Source organism: Myotis yumanensis, unplaced genomic scaffold (assembly GCF_028538775.1).
Source record: "Myotis yumanensis isolate MYYU_CA2020_CCGP unplaced genomic scaffold, mMyoYum1.0.hap1 SCAF_6, whole genome shotgun sequence".
Lineage (NCBI taxonomy): Eukaryota > Metazoa > Chordata > Mammalia > Chiroptera > Vespertilionidae > Myotis > Myotis yumanensis.
Window position 1 is genome coordinate 58,898,455 of NW_027223757.1, and position 22,320 is coordinate 58,920,774.

Consider the following 22,320-nt stretch of genomic DNA (forward strand, 5'->3'; position numbering starts at 1 on the left):
TATGTTTTTATTAAACAAATAAGCATTATTGAGCTTTAATAAATATTTTAAACATATTTTCATGTTAACCAGGCAACATTTTTGGTCCTGTTTTCTTAATCAACTTATACTGATTTCTTTTTTCCATGTTTATAATGTTGTCATCTTTTTAATTTAAAATTTTTATTAAAAACACATAATCTCATCATGCTGAAGTAATTAATTTTCATATTATCTTCCAAGAATTCATCGTTTAGAAACGTACCTTTATATAATTGCTATAAAACATACATGTTTTAGAGTAGAATGTTGTGGTGTTATAATAAACTAGAGGCCCGTATGTCCCTCAACCCAGCCTGCACCCTCTCCAATCTGGGACCCCTCGAGGGATGTCCGACTGCCTGTCTCACAATCCAGGACTGCTGGCTCCCAACTGCTCGCCTGCCTGCCTGATTGCCCCTAACCGCTTCTGCTTGCCGGCCTGATCACCCCCTAACCACTCCCCTGCCAGCCTGATCGACACCTAACTGCTCCCCTGCCGGCTCGATTGCCCCCAACTGCCCTCCCCTGCAGGCCTGGTCTCCACCAACTGCCCTCCATTGCCGGCCTAGTCGCCCCCAACTTCTCCTCCCCTGCTGGCCATCTGTGGCAGGCATCTTGTGTCCACATGGGGGCAGCCATCTTTGTGTTGGAGTGACGGTCAATTTGCATATTACTCTTTTATTTGATAGGATATTTTATAATCTTCAGAGTTATCTTATTGAATGCGTCAATTCTATTGAGTATTTATTCTAACATTATCCTACCAGTGGAAATTTGAGTGCCTTCTACACTTTTTTCTTTTATAAAAAGGATAACTGCTCTGAGTGTGCTTTCATGATGACAAATGATATCAATATGCCTCCCAACAGATACTAAAACAGACTTTCACACAGATACACACACCTTCTTACTTCTTGATTTGTCCCTTTAAGGTAAAGATGATACTTTATCAAGTAATATTCTTTCTTTCTTTCTTCTTTTTCTTTTTTTAAAGGAATCAAGTAACTTTCTTGTTCAACTTTTACAAGTTGTACAACTTTTTCTTGTACAACTTTTACTAATGAAGGCCCTTCCCTAGGCCTTCATTAGTGAGATTTTTTAAATGTAAAAATATAACATCTTTCAATTGGTTATCAGGAACAACTAATTGACATCAGGGAAGACAGTATGATTTTTATTTATTTTTATTTTTATTTTTTTACTTTTGAAAAATGATGCATTTATTACACCAGGTCTCAAGAATAATCTTTTGAGATCCCCAAACCTCTGCAGAGTGAAGAAAACCTCCAGAATGCAAAGCTTTCTCACAGAGGTGTAGTGCAAGAGATACATACATAAATGACGGCCATTTCAGAGGAGTGCATGCACATCTGATAGGCCATGAGAAGAGCTTGAGGGCCCAGCTGGGCAGCATGTAGCTGTGGAGCATGGCCTCCAGGGCCTCCTCCTTTTCTGAGGCAGCTGTCACTCCCAGAGGTTCAGACTCTGGAAGGGTGCCAGACACTTCACTAGGTCAGTGGTCGGCAAACAGTGGCTTGCGAGCCACATGTGGTTCTTTGGCCCCTTGAGTGTGGCTCTTCCACAAAATACCACGTGCGGGGCGCGCACGTACAGTGCGATTGAAACTTCGTGGCCCATGCGCAGAAGTCGGTTTTCAGCCTGGGCGAGTCTATTTTGAAGAAGTGGCATTAGAAGAAGTGGGGGGTGTTGGCTGGTCGGGCGACAGGAGACGAGGTGCAGGAGGGCCGACCTTGGGATACACAAGCGCGGGGGGTGGGAGGGGGGCGCGATTCATGCACTTGTTGAGGATGGGAGAGTTGGAAGGGGTCGACCTCAGTGAATGTACCTCAATCAGATTGAGGACGTTCTTAGCAAAGGCCAGCTTAGGAGTACCCTAATTAAGTTAATAATAATGTACCTACCTATATAGTTTTAAAAATTTGGCTCTCAAAAGAAATTTCAATCGTTGTACTGTTGATATTTGGCTCTGTTGACTAATGAGTTTGCCGACCACTGCACTAGGTGCTTTGCCCAAAGACCCCTGCTATAATTACAAACAACTTTTGTCAATTTCCATTTCTGCTGCTTCTTCCATTTTTTTCCTGGTCACCCATGCATTCAAAGGTGTCCTCTAACATCTCTTCTATGATCCCAGCCTTCATCATCTCTTTGGACAGCTCCCATATGGTGGCCTGAATTTCTGGGATCTTCACAAGACTCTGCATGACCTTCATCACTTCTGTGCTCTTCTGCAGGGAACCAGTCACTCACATGAGTTCATGTGAGCTTTGGATGCATAGAGCTTGCTTACAGCCTTTGTTGACCTAATCAACTCCTTGGCCAGGACCACACAGAGGTTCTTCTGACCCTTCTTGGCAGTATCTTTCACAGGTCATTTCATTTTTTTTTCTTTTTCTCTTTGAATATCTCTTATTTCCCTATCAACTCTCATTTCCTTTCTTACCTTCAATGACCACTCATCACCAGCTGTTTGGGTTTTTCCAAACAGCCCCATGGCTTACTGAATTGGTCTTGCCCCCTCTGGCAGGTCATGGGCAGCTGGGCATCCATCTGCAACCCAGGTACGTGTGCTTGATCGGGAATCGAACCCGCGACTCTTCGATGCAAGGGTGGACATTTTAACCACTGAGCAACACTAGCCAGGGCCACTCAACATATTTTAAATACATATACTCCAAGGATTGAATAGTGGCGGTAATTGTAACTGCAGATCTGGTCTCTCTCCGCCTAGCGGCTCCTGCCGCCGCTGCCGCCTCCCTGGACCGTTAGCCGCCGCCTCCGCATCCCCGGCTCTGGGCAGGCGGCCGGGACGTGGCGTTCACTTTCTGGTCTCGGGTGGAGCGGCTGTTGCTTCTTTTCGCACTTTTCCCCACTCTTCTGCCTCTCGCGCTTCCCTGCCCCCCACCCCCTCCTCAGCCCCCTTCGCTGTATTTTCCCTGGGCGTGGAGGCTCCCTGGAGCTGGGAACTAGCTTGTGCCGGCCCTGACCCTGCAAAGTGGCGTTTGACAGTATGATTTTTAACTATGAAAATGTTTACCACTGTTACATGATTGATAAATGGGATTGAAAAATGAGTACCACTGTTCTTCAACTATAATGATGCTCATTCTCCATATGCATCTATGTATTTTAGAAAGGTACCTTTTCAACAATTTAAAAACTGTTAAAAGCAGACTTTCAAACTGTAGTTTTGATCATTAGCTTACATTGTTCTCACTAAAGAAATTTTTGGGAGGCAGAAAAAAGAATTTTTTATCATTAAAAAACAAAATTAAGAATATTGTTTCAACAGTATCCCATCATTTTAATTGCTATTTTGTGGACACTTTATTATGCACATATTTTATTAGTACAATAATATATTTATACTAGAGGCCTGGTGCACAAAAATTTGTGAACTCGGGGGGGGTGGGGTCACTCAGCCCGGCCTGTGCCCTCTCGCAGTCTGGGAACCCTCGGGGGGATGTCCACCTGCTGGCTTAGGCCCGCTCCCTGGGGGATCGGGCCCAAGCTGGCAGTCAGACATCCCTCTGTCAGCCCAGCAGTCCTCGGGGGATGTCCACTTGCCAGTGGGGAGCAGGCCTAAGCTGCAGTCGGACATCCTTAGCGCTGCTGAGGAGGTGGGAAAGGCTCCCCCCACCACTGCTGTACTGGCAGCCAACAGCCTGGCTTGTGGCTGAGCAGAACTCCCCCTGTGGGAGCGCACTGACCACCAGGGGGCAGCTCCTGCATTGAGCGTCTGCCCCCTGGTGGTCAGTGTGTGTCATAGTGACCAGTCATTCCCAGTGGTTCTGCTGTTAGGGTCAATTTGCATATTACCCTTTTATTATATAGGATAGAGGTCTGGCCAGCCTGGGTGAGGGGTTGAGGGCCGTTTTCAGGCTGGACACACCCCCTTCACGGTGGGGGTCCCCACTGGGGTGCCTGGCGGCCAGCCTGGGTGAGGGGTTGGTGGCTGTTTGCAGGCTGGTCAAGCCCCCAGTGGGGACCCTCATCCCATGGGGGTGTGGTCAGCCTGGGTGAGGGGCTGAGGGCTGTTTTCAGGCTGGCCACGGCCACGGGCTGGAAGCAGGTATCTGGGATTTATTTATCTTCTATAATTGAAACTTTGTAGCCTTGAGTGGAGCTCAGGGCTGGCAGGGCAGGTGGGAAGCTTGGCTTCCTCCATTGCCAGGGGCAACCCAAGTCTCCTGCTTGCTCCAGCTCCATGGCTGCCGCCATTTTAGTTGGGTTAATTTGCATATTCGCTCCTGATTGGCTTGTGGGTGTGGCTTGTGGGTGTAGCGGAGGTACGGTCAATTTGCATGTTTCACTTTTATTATATTAGCTAATTTATTTACAATATACAGATATTGGAAATATATTCACAAATAATTTTTTTATTATTGGGGTATGTGATCAAAAAACATTGCAGACCATTGCATGAGAGAAGTGTAGGAGCCAGGAGAAATGGGGGTGTGCAAACACACAAGATTATATATTTTTTTCCTTTATAATGTTTGTCTAAATAACTTTCAAGCCAGAAGGCAAATCTCTGTTCCAAACATTTGAGAAATCTTGAAGTCTATTATTCTCATTTTTCAGTGTTGTTGTTTTTTTAATCAGGTTTTAAAAGTCAATTTATAAATTCTTATTTTGCAAAAATAAGGGCTAAAAATAAACCCCACCATATTTTTTTAAATAATATGTGTAGTGGTGGTTTTCGTAACAATGTTAGGCTTTGGCTCTGTATGGCTGATATTTTGATATTCTTTACCTGAAAGCATTCTAGCAGACCTCTGACTGGGAAAATTACTTGGCTCATAAAGAAATCCTAGAAAACTAACCTGGGTTTCGCTGTAAATATAGAAGTATACTATACAGCTTATATATTTTCTATTCATTAACATAAATGAGACAGGGTAATAAATCTAGAGGCAGAAAAGATAGGAATATTAGCACATACTAATGTTGTGCTTGAATCAGGCAAACTGAAGACATCATAACATCTTGCAATATACATTCTAATCTGTTTTCTCTTCATATTAATACTTCTGCCCTAGACGATATCATATACTTCCAGAACTTCAACTATTAACCTTTATAAAATAGAACCAAAATTTGCATTTGAAAATTGATCTCTTTCACAAGAGCCAAACCCATAGTTCCAAAGCCTTTCTAAAAATTTATGCTTAAATGTGTCACCATCACCTCAAATTTGATTGGTAAAACAAAACAAAAGAAATAACAAAAACCTTGTTTTCAAAAGGTCAACCCATCAATTCACAATTCACCTCCTTCTCCTAACTTTCATGCTTCTATTAACAATACACCACTTCGTTGGTGACTCAGCTTGACAACAGAACTGCCTATAAATCCAAAACTTAATTGTTACAAAAATAACCTACCTAAATGAAAACCTTCCCCCCCACACACACACGTGTGCACATGCACACGCATGTACACACACAATGCACACACTCATGTTATTGTACTTGGTTTGGTAGTACTAACACAGGGATGAGGTAAAAGTAGGTGAGGAGGCACGCCTGGCCACTGCAAGCTTTGCAAGCTTGACACAGGTCTGTGAGGGGCCTGATCTCTGCAACTAGTTCATGATGGTTAGCATGTTGATGATGATGCCATGGGCAGTGGACTGAGCCTCATCTGGGCCACTTAGTTTTGATTTATGTCCTAGTCCTGGAGAGTCAGAAAGGGAATATCTAGTGCAAGTTACTTATCCTATCAAAGTTTCAATTTCCTCATAGGTGAAATGCACATCATAATTCAGCTCAGAGCGTGGTGATGAAAACTAAATGACGTAATACAGAGCTCTTAGTGCCTGGCACACCGAAAGAGCTCCACACACACGAGTTACTATTATTACTATAGTAACTTTTATTCTAAGGCCATAAACCTCGTCAGCTATTGTTCTTTAGCAGACATACTGCTAGTCACTCGGAGACCTGGTCCCACTACTCCACGGGAATTTGGCTTCTCTTTCTCCATTCCTTCACTGGTTCACTCGTACTCATTCCACAAGCACATTTTGAGGATCTAGCAAATGCCAGGCACTGTGCTAGGCAAAGGGGGTACACACCTGCCTCTGCCTTACTTCAGCTCACCCCCAAGAAAGCTGTGAATTATAGGCATCAATAGTTAAAGCGCTGACAGTGCCCAAACTAAAAAACTTGACTTAAACAGAGAGATAATTCGCTCTCTGAGAACATATCCTTTGGTAAGAATGAGTTTCCCAACAGATATGAGCATAATGCTGTCACACCAGCAGAACATGTTCTATGAGGATTTACTTCCCACCCAGGTTCCGGATGACCCAGCCATACCCGCATCCCAGCCAGACTAAAGCAGACTAAGAGTGATGAGGAAAGAAAAGGGTCTCCCTACACACACCCTGCAGTCTTGTCATCAGGAAAATGAAGTCCAACTGCTCCATGTAGACTAGCCAAACCCAGGAACAAACAAGCACTGTTTACTGTTGAGTGTGCACAAGAGTAACCTTTTGACTTTCCCAGCTCTGCTGCATACAGGGCTAGGAAGGAATGCTAAAGATAAAACCAGAAAGCAGAACAAGGAGAACCAGAAATTTTGGCCACATAAAGAGTAATTAACAAATGTCCCCATGGCACTAACCAAGGACTTAAGAGTCCATCCTGCTGTATCTTTAAACTGATACACAACATCAATTTAATACCTGCTTATTTTGAGTATACTCACTTGTCTCGCTTTTAGAATTATAGATTAAGATCAAGAAGTTAACATGTAATTAAAACCAATCACTTCACTTAGTTTCCAAACTGAAACTGGGGCAGTTTCAGAGTTTATGGTCTACTGTTCTTGAGTTCAAAAAATATTTCAGAGCAGATCAAAGAGAGCTTACTACTGCCCTGCCGCTGGCAGAAGGACCCTTGCCATGAACTCTAATCTAGCCCACCATCAATGAAAATGTTACCTGTATGTATTTTCTGATTGGGAACCAATACTTTCAGAATAGTTTAGGCTACTCCCTTCACATTCCAGATCACAGGTTACTGAAACAATATTTACTTCTAATTTGTGATAGAATGTTAATAGATAGCTAAGTAAGACAATATTAGAACCAAATCAAAAAAGATAAAGGAGTTTGTAAAATCTGCTACCTCAAATTTAATATTATTTTTCAAAGCTACACTTAAATGTTTAAGTACTTATACAGTTGATCCTTGAACAATGCCAACCCCCACTAAGTAAAATAAATCCACTTATAATTTTGACTCCCCCAAAACTTAACTACTAATAACCTACTGTTGATTGGAAGCTTTACAAATAACATAAACAGTCAATTAACATGTTTTCTGTTATATGTATTATATACTGTATTCTTACAATAAAGCTAGAGAAAATAAAATAATATTAAGAAAATCATAAGGATTTGGAGAACTTCTGGGTCAGTGCACACAGTTGTCAGGCCAGAAGAGATTGGCACAAAATATTCAAAGTGATGAAAAGCAAGGAAGGACCTACAGTGAAGATTATTCTACCCAGCAAAGCAATCATTTAGAATTGAAGGACAGATAAAGAGGTTTCCAGACCAAAAAAAAAAAAAGCTAAAGGAGTTCATCACCACCAAACCATTATAAGAAATGTTATAGAGGCTTCTTTAAGAAGGAGAAGGAAAAAAAGATAAAAATTATGAATAATAAAATAATAGTAACTACATCTTTATCAATAATTACTTTAAATATAAATGAATTAAATGCTCCAATCAAAAGACATAAGATGGCTGACTGGATAAGAAAACAAACCCTTACATATGTGGCCTACAAGAGACTTACTTCAAATCGAAAGACACAGACTGAAAGTAAAGGGTTGGAAAAATATATTTCATGAAAATGAAAACAAACAAAAAAACGGGGTAGCAATACTTATATCAGACAAAATAGACTTTAAAATGAAGGCTGTAACAAGAAACAAAGAAGGACCCAGCATTTTCCACTTCTGGGAATTTATCCAAAGAAACCCAAAACACTAATTTGAAAAAGGCATATGCATCCCTATGTTCATTGCAGCATTACCTACAGTAGCCAAGATAAGGATGCAACCTAAGTGTCCTTCAATAGATGATTAGATAAAGAACAAGTGGTACATATACACAATGGAATATTACTCAGCCATAAAAAAATAAAATCTTGCCATGTGCAACAATATGAATTAACCTAGAGGGTATTATGCTAAGTGAAATAAGTCATACAGAGAAAGTCAAATATCATATGATTTCACTTACATGTAGAATCTGAAAAACAAAATAAGTGAACAAACAAATCAGAAGCAAACTCATATATACAGAGAACATTTTGATGGAGGGGGTTGGGAGGGATGGGTGAAAAAGGAAGGATTTAAGAAGTACAAATTGGTAGTTACAAGTCATGGGGATGTACAGTATAGAATAGGGAATCTCTCTCTATATATAAAAGCCTAAGCAACCGTTACGGCAGAACGACCAGAACGAGTGTTCCCTATGATGCGCACTGACGACCAGGGGGCAGACGCTCAAAGCAGGAGCTGCCCCCTGGTGGTCAGTGCGTTCCCATAGGGGGAGTGCTGCTCAGCCAGAAGCCGAGTTCACGGCTGGTGAGCATAGCTGCGGTGGTGGGAGCCTCTTCTAACTCTGCAATAGCACTACCGAGCAGCAGCAACAGGCACAGCGGGCCATGATGACCATGAGCAGTGTGGTGCCCAGCCCCGGTTTGGGCTCCTTCCTGGCCGCCTGCTGCTTGGCACACTGTTACATCCCTTGAGGGGTCCCGGACTGCGAGGAGAAAGAAAGTTAATACCTGGGTGCATTAGGCAGAGAACATCTTAAAAGTAGTCAGAAGAAAACCGGCTGGCGGACATCCCCCAAAGGGTCCCAGACTGTGAGAGGGCACAGGCCAGGCCAAAGGATCCCCCAAGAATTTCATGCACCAGGCCTCTAGTAGTCAACAATATAGTAACTCTGTATGGTGTCAGCTGACAGTCTTATGGAGGTTCCCTTGTAGGCCACTAACTGCTTTTCTCTTGTTGCTTTTAAGATTTTCTTTTTGTCTTAACTTTTGGCATTTTAATTATGAGTCTTATTGTAGGCCTTTTTGGGTTTATCTTGTTTGGAATTCTGTGCTTCCTGGGCTTGTATGTCTGTTTCCTTTACCAGGTTAGAGAAGTTTTCTGTTATTACTTCTTCTAATGCAGTGGTTCTCAACCTTCCTAATGCCATGACCCTTTAATACAGTTCCTCATGTTGTGGTGACCCCCAACCATAAAATTATTTTTGTTGCTACTTCATAACTGTAATTTTGCTACTGTTATGAATTATAATGTAAATATCTGATATGCAGGATGTATTTTCATTGTTACAAATTGAACATAATTAAAGCATAGTGATTAATCACAAAAACAATATGTAATTATATATGTGCTTTCCAATGGTCTTAGGCGACCCCTGTGAAAGGGTAGTTCGACCCCCAAAGGGGTCGCGACCCACAGGTTGAGAATCACTGTTCTAATGGGTTTTCAATTCCTTGCTCTCTCTCTTCTCCTTCTGGTACTTCTATGATATACACATTGGTATATCTGATATTGTTCCAGAAGCCCATAAACTATCTTCATTTTTTGAGATTCTTTTTTGTTTTTGCTGTTCTGAATAAGTGTTTTCTACTATCTTATCTTCCAAATCACTGATTCAATCCTCTACTTCATCTAATCTGCTGATTCCCACGAATGTAGTCTTCTTTTCAGTTACTGTATTTTTCATTTCTGACTGGTTCTTTTTTATGTTTCCTATCTCTTTGTTGAAGTTCTTACTAAGCATCCTTAAAACCAGTGTTTTGAACTCTATCTGGTAGACTGCTTGTCTCCATTTTATTTAAATGGAATCTTTGTTTTCTTTTCTTTCATTTTTGGGACTTATTTCTTTGTCTCCTTGTGTTGACTGCCTCCCTACGTTTGTTTCTCTGCAGTGAGTAGTTTCTATGTTTCCCAGTCTTGGTAGAGCGCCATTATGTAGTAGGTGTCCTGGGGGACCCAGTAGTGCAGGCTTCCTGGTCACCTGAGCCAGGTACTCCAGGTGTGTCCTTTCTGTGGTTTGGTGTGCTGTCCTGTCGTAGATGAGTCAACATATTTGTTTGACAAAATGATAAAACCGAGGTATGGATGTTAGTTAGTTAAGTAACTTACCCCAAATAACTCACTATGTAAGTAGCAGGAGTTGGGAATGGAATTCACATCTCCTATCAAGCAGCTCAACAGCCACATACTGTACATGTAGGAGATGAGGAACTCTTGTGCAATAATATCATTCCAAATGAAAAATGCAATGCCTTCAGCTCCATATATTATTTCAGGCAACTTGTTTCAAGGTATTAGCAAGGAAGCAGTTAAGGTTCAAAAATTAAACATTTCAGGAAACACACAATGCATTATGACCCGGGGCTCTAAACACAGAAGGGTGGAAAATAAAGCCACACCCAGATATGGCCCTAGCCGGTTTGGCTTAGTGGACAGAGGTTCAATCTGTGGACGAAAGGGTCCTGGATTCAATTCTAGTCAAGGGCAGGCTCCTCCCCGGCCCAGGCCCTGATCGGGGCTAGTGCAGGAGGCAACCAATCAATGTGTTTCTCTCACATCGACATATCTCTCTGTCTTTTCCTCTCTCTAAAAATCAGTGGGAAAATATCCTCGGGTGAGGATTAAAAAAAAAAAAAGAAACAGATGTGAAATTTAACATAGATTTGTTTGCTATGTTCAAAGGAAAGAGGGGTGGTTAAAAAGTAAGCAGCAGGTGGAATTTCGGCAAACTACAGTTTTTCAAAGCTTTCAGATAAGACATGAGCACAAGTCCATGGCCATCGGCTAAGCAGTTAACCTCCATATCCGCACACCAATCAATGCTCTCCAAACAGGAATCTCAATTATGAGTAGATAGGCACAAATCACCAACATCACTATAAAGGCAGTGCCTAGGGCACAGATCTTTTTCCACTCACAGGAAACACAAATGAAACAAAATGCACTCTCCTTTATTCCTTAAGGGACAGCTATAAGCATCATGAAATAATAACAAAAGTTACTTTGTGCCAAAGACATTGACAGGTTTACAAATCCCAAGAGGAAAGGCCACACATAATTTGAACAAGTTCTAAAATATACAAATTAAAGTTTTAACTTGGCAATTTCAGTTCAAAATTATAGTCCAAGGGCAAGCAATGAGAAAAGGTTTATAACTGGGGATATGCAGACAATGGAAAGACTAAAGCCACAGAAATACAGTCTGTACCCCCAAAAATGAATACACACTTTGATTCTATTACATTTTGGAAATGAAATGTATTTTGCCTGGCTGGTGTGGCTCACTGGATTGAGTGTCGTCCCATGTACCAAGAGGTCACCAGTTCAATTCCCAGTCAGGGCACATGCCTGGTTTGCAGTCTCGATTCCCCAACAGATGGTGTGCAGGAGGCAGCCCACTGATGTTTCTCTCTCGTCGATATTTCTCTCTCTCTCCCTCTCCCTTTCTCTCTCTTAAAAAACACACAAATAAATGAAAACATATTTTTAAAAAGAAAAATTTGAATAAACACTGCCTTTACATGTGTGTGAACATTTTTGGGGGATACTCTGTAGATCAAATGACATTAACATACCCTTGTAAAAGTCACTCCCATCTCTAAAATATCCACTGGATTCTCTCTAGGTGCCCCAGCTCTTCTTGGCGGCTTTCGAAGCATTCACTCATTCATTCATTCATCTTAAAAATATTTGAGCACCAAGCCTAAGATGTGTCAGGCACTCTGAGATCTCAGGAACCAGTCTGAGTTCATGGTCTCTCTGGGCCATACTTAGCCAATCTTTTCCCTTGACCCCTTCTATGCACCCTAAATCCAATCTGGTCACAGCCTCTATGTTTCTCAAAGTATCAGTGGTAATGAACCAGATTTCTCTAATTCTTGTTGTTGTTTTTTTAAAAATATATTTTATTGATTTTTTTACAGAGAGGAAGGGAGAGGGATAGAGAGTTAGAAACATCGATGAGAGAGAAACATTGATCAGCTGCCTCCTGCACACCTCCCACTGGGGATATGCCTGCAACCAAGGTACATGCCCTTGACCGAAATTGAACCTGGGACCTTTCAGTCCGCAGGCCGACGCTCTATCTATCCACTGAGCCAAACCAGTTAGAGCTAATTCTTGTTGTTTTAATGTTCCAACTGTCACAAACTTATACTTTCAGAAATTGAATGCCCATATAAATGATATACCAAAGATATACAAAATAGAAGCCTAAAGTTTTCATTTACAGTAATAAAAAAAACACATTAAATTGCTCTGTAAACTTACTATAAAAATGTTTGCGGCGGGGGGTAGGTGCACGAGGAGAGGTCAATGAGGGAAAAAAGAGACATATGTAATACTTTAAACAGTAAATAATTTAAAAAATGTTTACCCTCAATTACAGCACTTATATCAGTAACAAAGTTTGGTGCACAGATCACACTTTGAATAGCTCTGCTCCAGGACTGACTGACGTAGAAACTGACTGGGTCTTTACAGAATGGTTTATTTCCACTAAACCACCCCAATATTGCTCACACTTCCTATCTAAGTTCTATTTACTCTTCACAGCTCAGACCCAAGCCCACACTGTGCTCAATTATGTCTATACAGTGGTTCTCAATTGGGAGTGATTTTGTCCCACCACTACTACCACCAGGGGACATTCGTCAATATCTGGAGACATTTCTGGTTGTCACAACTAGGGGATACTACTAGCATCTAGTAGGCAGGGGCCAAGGATGCTGCTAACTATCCCATCATATTCAGGAAAATGACCCACAAAAAAGGATTACCTCACCCCAAAAGTTAATAGTGGCAATGTGGGAAAACCCCAACTTACACCAACCACTTCCCTCCCAGATCATCTCCTTCACCGAACTCATCTGTGTCTCTTTCCCCAACTTAACTGTAAATTCCTCTGGAGGATGAAGACCAAGAGTGCATCACACCTGCATCCCACAGGGGCCCAGTAGGATAGCTTCAGAGGAGCTGCTCATCGCATACATACCTGCCGGCTGATCTATCTCCTTCCCCGCATGCTTGGTGGAATATAAATGCCTAGAACTAATTTCTCTATCAACACGTGTATGAAACTACTCTTGGTCACCATTAAAAACACACACACACACACACACACACACACACACTTGTATTCCTTAGCAATGTGAAGCCATAAAAAAACATTAGCAAGATGTGGGTGGTTTGATTTTATAGTTTTTACATTCCCTGTCAAGATTACATGTTTACTTCCTTAACGAAAAAAGTCAGCCAAGTGCAAAATATGTTTAGAATGCCACCATAAAAATTATATACGACTGTTCATACACATGCTTCCTGTTAATTAGAGGGTACTTTGCAGAAAAGCTGCTCTGGCAAAACTTGCTGTAATAGTCAAATCCTCTACAGTAAAGAGGAAATCCTGATGGGCATAGTATTTTCCACAGGCAAGAATACAGGACTTCAGCCAAAAGCTGTGCCTTCATCCACAGCCAGAGATGCTGCTCTGTAACAGCGGGTTCTGGAATATGTTATTCCCGTTTCTACATCAGTCCATCCTCAAATGCGTGAAAATGATCTTATAAGATGACCTAGAAACTACTTCTATTTACATTTGAAAAATAACTGGGGGGACAACAGGTCATTTTCACAATTACATTTTACAGGGGGTCGTATAATTAGCTCATATTTCCATAGTAGGCACAAATGATACCTCTAAGAGAAAGTCTGGATGCTCTTACCTGCATTCTATGGACCCGCCCCCTCTGGGGTGGCCATACCATCAGCTTTCTCTGCCCTCCTTGGGCTACTTAGTAGCCCTTGTCTGCTGAAATCCAACCATCTAACTTCAGCTGGACACAATTCTGTTTCAACCCTGCACAAACACCACTAGGAGCTTTTATAGCTTCCTCAAATCTCCATAGGAACTCACCCTTCCCACAGATGAGCCTAATTCCTGCATTCCTCACAAGATGTTGTGTGTTGAAGAGTGCCTCCAAATTCTGGTGCCTGCATCTCAAATTTCTCTATGTCTTCAGTCATATGAGTCTGCATTCCATATTGACTCCAAAGAGTAAGCAGAGAAATTAAGAAAGGAGAGAGAGAGAGAGAGAGAGAGAGAGGACATGCATAGATGGCCAACACAAAGAAAAATCAGCCCTAGCGGTTTGGCTCAGTGGATAGAGCATCAGCCTGCGGACCAAAGGGATCCGGGTTCGATTCTGGTCAAGGGCACATACCTTGGTTGCAGGCTCCTCCCCAACCCAGGCCCTGGTTGGGGTGTGTGCAGGAGGCAACCAATCAATGTGTTTCTCTTACATCGATATTTCTGTCTGTCTTTCCCTCTCTCTTCCACTCTCTCTAAAAATCAATGGAAAAATATCCTCCAGAGAATTAAAAATAAATAAATAAAAATCAGACTCTTAAAGGTCAAGGAGCCTTTGGTCACTCAACAGGTTTTCACAAGACCTTGTGAGAACCTTTCCATGTGCTAGACATTGCCCTAAGAACCAGGGTAACACAGGTGACAAACAAGGCCTTTACATTGATGCAACGCATAGTCTAATGGAGGGGTGTGTATGTGTGTGGGGGGGTGGGGGTTAGAGACAGGGCTTGCCAACAAGTAACTTCCATATGAAACTACCAGTAACATGGACCCGGGCTGTCAAAAGGCGGTACTCTGAGGGGAAGGTGCACAGAGAGGGCTACAAAGCTACAGTGATGTGTCAAAAAAGAACAAAAGTACAGCATCAGAAATATAAAAAGAAGGAATATAAATACACAGCTCATACGGTGAGGAGGAAAAAGAGTCTATATGGGAAGGTAGAGAGAAAGGAAAATGGCAGGCAAAAGAAGAGTTGCAACATGGAGACAATTGGGAGCAAGTAATGTTATTTTCTCCTGGAAGTGGAGACTGAGGTTTTCTGCATAATTGAAGCTCACCCCTTTAGACAGAAACTTATTATTTTATTTTAAACTATTTTTACTTTAGGAATCTTTCTAAAATGCACACCATGTTCCTGCATTGTTCAGCAGAGTACATCAAACCAAAATAAGCCAAACCTGATTTCATCTGTTCTGGATGAAGAATCACCATTATGATCCATTTTTGTACTTTGATGTGGTGCACCGACATTCTCCGAGTCCACTTCTGTGTAAAAGCCTGCTGTTACTTTATACCAAACCGTGCTTTTGGAATTCTCCATTCCTGCCTTCCGAAGGCAGTTGTCATGTCTCGGAGCTTCCTCTCAGTGGGGCCCATGACCACTGTGGCCTCTTTTATTTACAGTTTTCTGGGTGAGGCTGTGAAGGGCAGCGCTTAACCCTGCAGAATGGAGAACAGCCCATCGCCTCTTAATGGCCTGCCTGCTTCCTTCTAGGTCTCCAGCCTCATTTCACACGGGGGTTCTAGAATTCTGATATCTGGATAAGAGAAGTAATACTAAAACAAAATGATCTCTGATAACACAGATTCTTCATGCCACTTAGTTCAAAAGCAGTAAAAGAAATTGTGACCCTCATAGCCTTTATATTTGCCAAAGCACACGTCTACCTGTGTGCCCTACTCCAGCCCTACTGTGATATGGTCATGTACTATTGACATAGCTTTATATTCCTGATATACCTTTATATTCTTGATATAGTAGAAGCTACAGAAACAATATTTTTTTCACTTGTTCAATAAATACTATATGTGCCACGTTTTCTAATAGGAAACTTGGAGGAATAAAAAGATGGAATGGCGTTGGTGGTATAGTGGTGAGCATGGCTGCCTTCCAAAAAGATGGAATAGTCCCTGACCTCATAGAACTTAGAGCTTACAGTTCAAACAATCTGGGTACAAAATACTTATAACCAAGGGCAGACTGTATTGAGGCCACAAGAGAGAAGTTCACAGGCTGAGCCATGAAGGGCTCGGGAAGCAGGGTCCTCCCCAGACTGGAGGGCGAGGGAGGAAGGGGGCGGTGTGGGTGCACTTCACTGGGAAATGTTACTGGCATCAGCTTCTAATAAAAGAGGGGACTCTGATGTTGCTGGAGGGTGAGCAACGTCAACGCAAGAAAATGACATGAGAAAAGGCACGGCAGGCAGGGAGAAAAAAGCCTGGTGTATTTGCATAGCAGTCCAAAGAACAGTGAGAGAAAATGCTGCAAAGGGAGGTCAGAATCAGGTCACAGAGGGCCCCAAATTTTAGACTAAATATTTGGCCTTGAAGCTATCAGCTCTCAGGGACCAAGGAGGTTTTTCTGAGCTTTCTGAACCTAACACACAAATTTAATCTTTTAAAAGGATAAGGATTCCCTCCCCACTTTAATGGAAAAGGAATTCAAAAGGTGAATGACTAATCATCTTGTTCCTGTTAAGTATCTCCTGAGCCAAGCTCACTAAAATATCACTGTGGAAGGAACTATAGAGCATCCATTTGTCTTCCTCTCACACTACAGGAAACAGCCATGGAAAGGGAGTCATCTCCTCTAAAACAAAGGGCAGCATGGATATGCAAATCAAATTCATGTCTGCAGAAAAAGAACGGGGAGAATGACATCTGCTCCAGTTCACAAGCTAATACAAAATATTTTGGCACAAAATCTTAAAATCAGCCACCTTCCCAAATCAAGAAATGCTTTTTTCTGTCTAGCTCTGAATATGACTTTCTTTGCCCTTATCCAAATAAACACACCTGCCCTTGAGATAACTTTAGCACGGTATTCCACCTGACTACTGTATTCCACCTGACTCTGTGTTGTCCTCTGCTTTCTGTGTTCGTGTTCATCCCCCCCCCTCCCCCAGTCAGATTATGAGGTAGTTAGGGGGAGAGGGGCAGAGGTAGAGTAAAGCTATTTATTCATTCTGCATCCTGAACATGACTAAACAATGGACAATAGACGGGGCTCATAAAAATATGAGAACTGATTAACTCAATTAATTTCCAAAATATATATCCTTAAAGACTGTATTCTGTGTTACTTATATTGGCTTATGTATGGAATAAAAAAATAAAAACCTCAGAGCTAGAAGAGCTCTTAAAAAAAAACACAACAAAAACTAAACCACTAAAATGGCTATAATCTAAAAGACAGACAATAACAAGTATTGGTAAGGATGTAGATAATCTGGAACCTTCATAATTACTAGTGAAAATATAAATTAAAATTGCTTTGGAAAACAATTTGGCAGTTCCTCACATAGTTAAATATTACCATATGAACCACCAATTCTACTCCTTGGTATATACCCAAGCGAAATGAAAACATATGGTCACACAAAAACTTATACATAACTATTCACAGAAACATTATTTATAATGGCCCAAAAGTGGAAACGACCCAAATATCCATCGACTTATGAATGAATATGGTATATTCATACAACGGAATACTATTCAGCCATAAAGGAAATGAAGTGCTGATACATTCTACATGCATGAACTTAGACACATTATGCTAAGTGAAAAAAGCCAGACCCAAAGGGCACATATTGTATGATTCCACTTAAATGAAATGTCCAGAATATGCAAATCTATAGAGACAGAAAGTAGTTGCCAGGGGCTGGAGACAGGAAGGAATGGAGAGTGACAGCTAATGGGCTTGGACTTGGGGTTTCTTTTCAGGGGGATGAAAGATTCTGGAATTAGATTGTGGTGATGGATGCACAACACAGTGAATCTAAAAGCCATTGAAATATACAATTGAAAAGGGTGACTTTCATGGTATATGACATATGTCAACCAGACAACAAAAACAACGTGAAGAAAAACCTGAAGCCCAGAGAAGCTAGGTTTCTTGTCCAGAGACATAAAGCTAATTAAATGGCATCACCAGAACCAGACGCCAAGTCTTCCAACTCCCAATGCAGTACTTTAGGCTCACAGTGCGCTGCTCTAGAACAAGTTCTCAACCTATGGGTCGCGACCCCTTCGGGGGCCGAACGACCCTTTCACAGGGGTCGCCTAAGACCATCGGAAAACACATATATAATTACATATTGTTTTTGTGATTAATCACTATGCTTTAATTATGTTCAATTTGTAACAAGGAAATTGGGGGTCACCACAACATGAGGAACTGTATTAAAGGATCGCGGCATTAGGAAGGTTGAGAACCAATGCTCTAGAAGTATCAGGACAAGCAGTGTGAACTTGAACTAGTCATTTAACAGCTCACACCTCATCATAAGAGAAAGATGAATTAAATGATCTATCTCTTCAGTCTCCTCCAGTTCTGAGGCCATCCGAGTCTCATCATATTGTGCATACTTTCTCTCTGCTACCACAGATCAGAGCAGGGGTTCTCAACCAGGGGTGATTTTGCTCCCCAGGGGACATCTGAGAATATCTGGAGAAGTTCTGGGTTGTTTTGGGAGCAGGGGTACTACTAGCACCCAGCAGGTAGAGACCAGCATGCTGTTGTATGACTACAACGCACAGGACAACCTCCGTGACAAAGAATTGTCAATAGTGACCGTGGTGATAACTGTGGTTTAGGGTGTGATCAGCTTCCCCTCCAACTTTTTCAAGGAAGTTCTGCCCTAGAGTACAATGACCTCAAACAGCAATTCTGAGGTGACAGAGTGGCTGGGAGGCTAGCACCAAGCACACATAGGAAATAGAGACACTTTGTACTCCCCATAATAATCAACTTCCACAGAGAGTGGAATACATATTCAAATGCCCAAAGCACTCAGGCAGTTAACATTGAAGGAATGAAGCCAACAAACACCTAATAATCATTTAGGACTATTATTTCCTTCCTTCCAAAAAAAAACTTTCACTGGCTCCCATTTTTCATGAAATATACATAACCCTCTCAATATAATCTTGTGGTTTCTCACTTTTGATAAGACATAAATGCCAGGAAATACGTTCTATTATAAGAAAAAAGTTCACAAGCCCTGTAACAAATAGCTCAAAATAGGGCAGATGGTGGGAATGCCGGAGAACTGTGGACACCCCAAGGGTACATGCTTGGATGAAGGGGTCACCACTAATTAGCTCCAGCAGATCCCTTCCCTGATGGAGGGAGGCACTGGGGTTAAGAGATCTTTAGATGATTAAAAAGAATAGGAAATATTGTGTTGTGTGTGTGTGTGTGTGTGTGTGTGAGAGTGAGAGAGAGAGAGAGAGAGAGAGAGAGAGAGAGAGAGAATGAATCTCCTAGTAAAAATCTTGGCTAAAAAAAAAAAAATTAAACACAGTATTAAGTTAAAAACAAAGGGATTCCAGCCAGGAACCTTCACTAACCCTAATAAACAATGTCAGTTTCATATCTTCTAAACGCATTTCCATAAAACTCAGGTCCTACTGTCTGATTACAAGAACTTTTTTTCTTTAATTAAATCTTTTTTCTTTTTTCTTTTTTGGTTAATCCTCACTTGTGGATATTTTTTCCATTGATTTTTAGAGAGAGTGGAAGGGAGGGAGGAAGGGGAAGAGAGAGAGAGAAAAACATCAATGTGAGAGAGACACGTGGATTGGTTGCCTCCCGCAAGCCCCGGGGCCGGGAATCGAACCTGCAATCCTTCAGGGACATGGCCATTCGGAAATAGGATGGCATGGGTCTGAGTGTCCGGACCTTCTGGAATCTATGACAAGGCAGGTTATTTAAAGTTTCTGAACTTCAGCAGTTTCCTATGACAGACAGAGAGAGAGAGAGAGAGAGAGAAAGGGAGGATACTGAATATGAATGGCTACCAGGCCAAATTACTTTGAGAAATAAAAATAACAAACAAAAAAGCCCTGAGTACTTCCTGTGCATGGTGTAAATGGTAGTTGTTATGAGAGCCGATGCTCTAACCACTAAGCACCACCGACCAGGGCTCTTTAATTAAATCTTTTTTTAAAAATATTTTTATTGATTCTTAGAAAGGAAGAGGGAGAGATAGAAACATCAGTTGGCTGCCTCCTGCACACTCCCCACCAAGGATCGCGCCCACAACCCAGGCATTTGCCATGACCAGGAATCGAACCAGCAACCTCTTGGTGCATGAATCTACACTGAACCAGTGAGCCACACCAGCAGGGCTAATTAAATCTTAATAGCTTATTTAAAATTGAGAATTCACAAAAGACAAGAGAATTATTGCTGGCTTAAATTTAAATGAAACTCATGGTATTATTAATGGCTGGCATTTCATTAAACTCTAACAACTTTATAAATGAGGATGCTGAGATCCAGAGAAATTAAAAGACTTACTAAGCTACCTGCTGGTTAGGGTACCAGTTATAATTTGTACCCAGGTCTTTGTGCTCCTAAAATCCACATTCTTTCCACTTATTACCTTGTTTGTATCATGAAAATTTCTTTTATTTACTAAGTTTATGAGGCTCTCTCTGTAAATTACATGTAAAGAAGCTGATCTTTGTGATGTGTATGAACAGTGGCTTTGCATACCCACTCCTGCCTTCCTGTGGGTGTTCATTACATTATTCCTTTTACACATAGCAGCTGCCTGCACTCCCACAGGCCCTCCTTCCCTACCCTTCAACCAGGGATAGCCCTGACTCTGGCCTCCCACTTTCTACTCGTTCTTGTACTGAACTCCCACAGTAGGCTGCAATATACTGATAAGCTTTATCTGCAGGGGAGAAAACAAACTCCAGCCCATGGAGAACATGTCACCCAGGAGCACAGGATCCAAGATGAATAGAATGAGGGCACACACTCCCACCACTACAGTTTGTCCCAAGAGATTAAATATCTCTGCCTTTGACCCCCTCCCCGGGTTCCAGAAACAGAGCTAACCTTTCCTTCTCCCATATCACCCTATTACACTCCCATTCCTTCCTCTATTCCCTCCAGTTCAACACATCAAGTTGGTTCTACTCAACTTTATCACACAAAGCAAGAGCATCATATTTGAAGCAAATCTGGATCAGGACACCCAACAAAATATTCCACAGTCGCTTCAGAGCACTGCTTATTCTAATTTCTCTTTAATCTCCGATTCCTTCCTCAGGAACATGGCCATTTGGAAATAGGATGGCATGGGTCTGAGTGTCTGGACCTTCTGGAACCTATAACAAGGCAGGTTATTTAAAGTTTCTGAACTTCAGCAGTTCCCTATGAGAGAGGGAAGAGAGGGAGAGAGAGAGAGAGAGAGAGAGAGAGAGAGAGAGAGAGAGAGAATATGAATATGAATGGCTACCATGCCAAATTACTTTTGAGAAATAAAAATAACAAACAAAAGAGCCCTGAGTACTTCCTTTGTATGGTGTGAATGGTAGTTGTTATGATGATGTTGATGATCACAAAATGGATTTGCTTTCCATTTCAACCCATATTTTTTATAGCTATTACCAGTCTCTGCAGAGCGAAGCCATTGCTTTCACATGCCCTGGGGACAGTGTGCCTAGAATAACTTGCTCAACAGCTGAGTGGGAACCCCTGGAACTCTCCCAGAGGGGTCCTGTCCCTCCCCTTTCTTTAGCTTGAGCTCACACTGTTATCCTCGCCAGCTTTCTGGGTCAGCACGACCCAGGTTCTCATTGGTCTCTGATTGTAGGCTCTTCTGGTGGGCAATGTGGGGTAATGAAAAAAGTACTGAACACAAAATCAGAAGACAGGCGTTCAAATATGGATTCACTGAGCTGAATGATCCTAGGCATGTTAGCTACTTAATGACTCTGTACCTCAATATTCTCATCTGTAAAACAGGTATAATAAACTACACTTTATAGGGTCATTATAAGTTTAAGTAACCTGCAGGAAAAGTCCTATCACATTGCTGGGCACAGGTAAACACTCATTGTTCACCTGAACCTCACCTTTCGGTGCCCCAAGGCTCAACATGGTAGAGAGTCACATTCTAGAGTCCACCTATCACAGTGTCTTTCTCCCTCTCCTGTCTCCACCACCTTTTCCCACGAAGCCCCCTTTACCTCACTTACCACCATCCACCCGCCCATCTGCCAGCTTTGAAAGCACCCCGCCTACATGTCACAAGCATTAAGATTCAACGTTCAGTTTCACAGTCAAGATAATCACTGTCCTTCCCGCGAAGTTTCACTCATCTTCATTAAACACAGAAATCCTGGCCCTTCTCCACCATCCTTACCCCAAAATTTGGGGTGAGGTGTTTGGAGAGGATATTACCCATCAATTCATTTTGGTGTCTCGTATTTTTCTCAGACTCCACATAGTCTACATTCAGTTACACAAATCTGAAAGCTAGAGTTCAACTACACAGAGTCTAAGACAGGGCTGGCACAGCCCCGGTCCT

At 41.9% G+C, this 22,320-nt stretch overlaps 1 protein-coding gene and 1 pseudogene across 1 annotated transcript in view; both read right to left on the reverse strand.

The window, feature by feature from the left end:
• SH3BGRL2 (SH3 domain binding glutamate rich protein like 2) overlaps positions 1-22,320 on the reverse strand; it is a 60,922-nt gene that overhangs the window by 28,404 nt on the left and 10,198 nt on the right. The window lies entirely within an intron of this gene.
• Positions 224-2,915, reverse strand: LOC139012785 (charged multivesicular body protein 3 pseudogene; annotated as a pseudogene).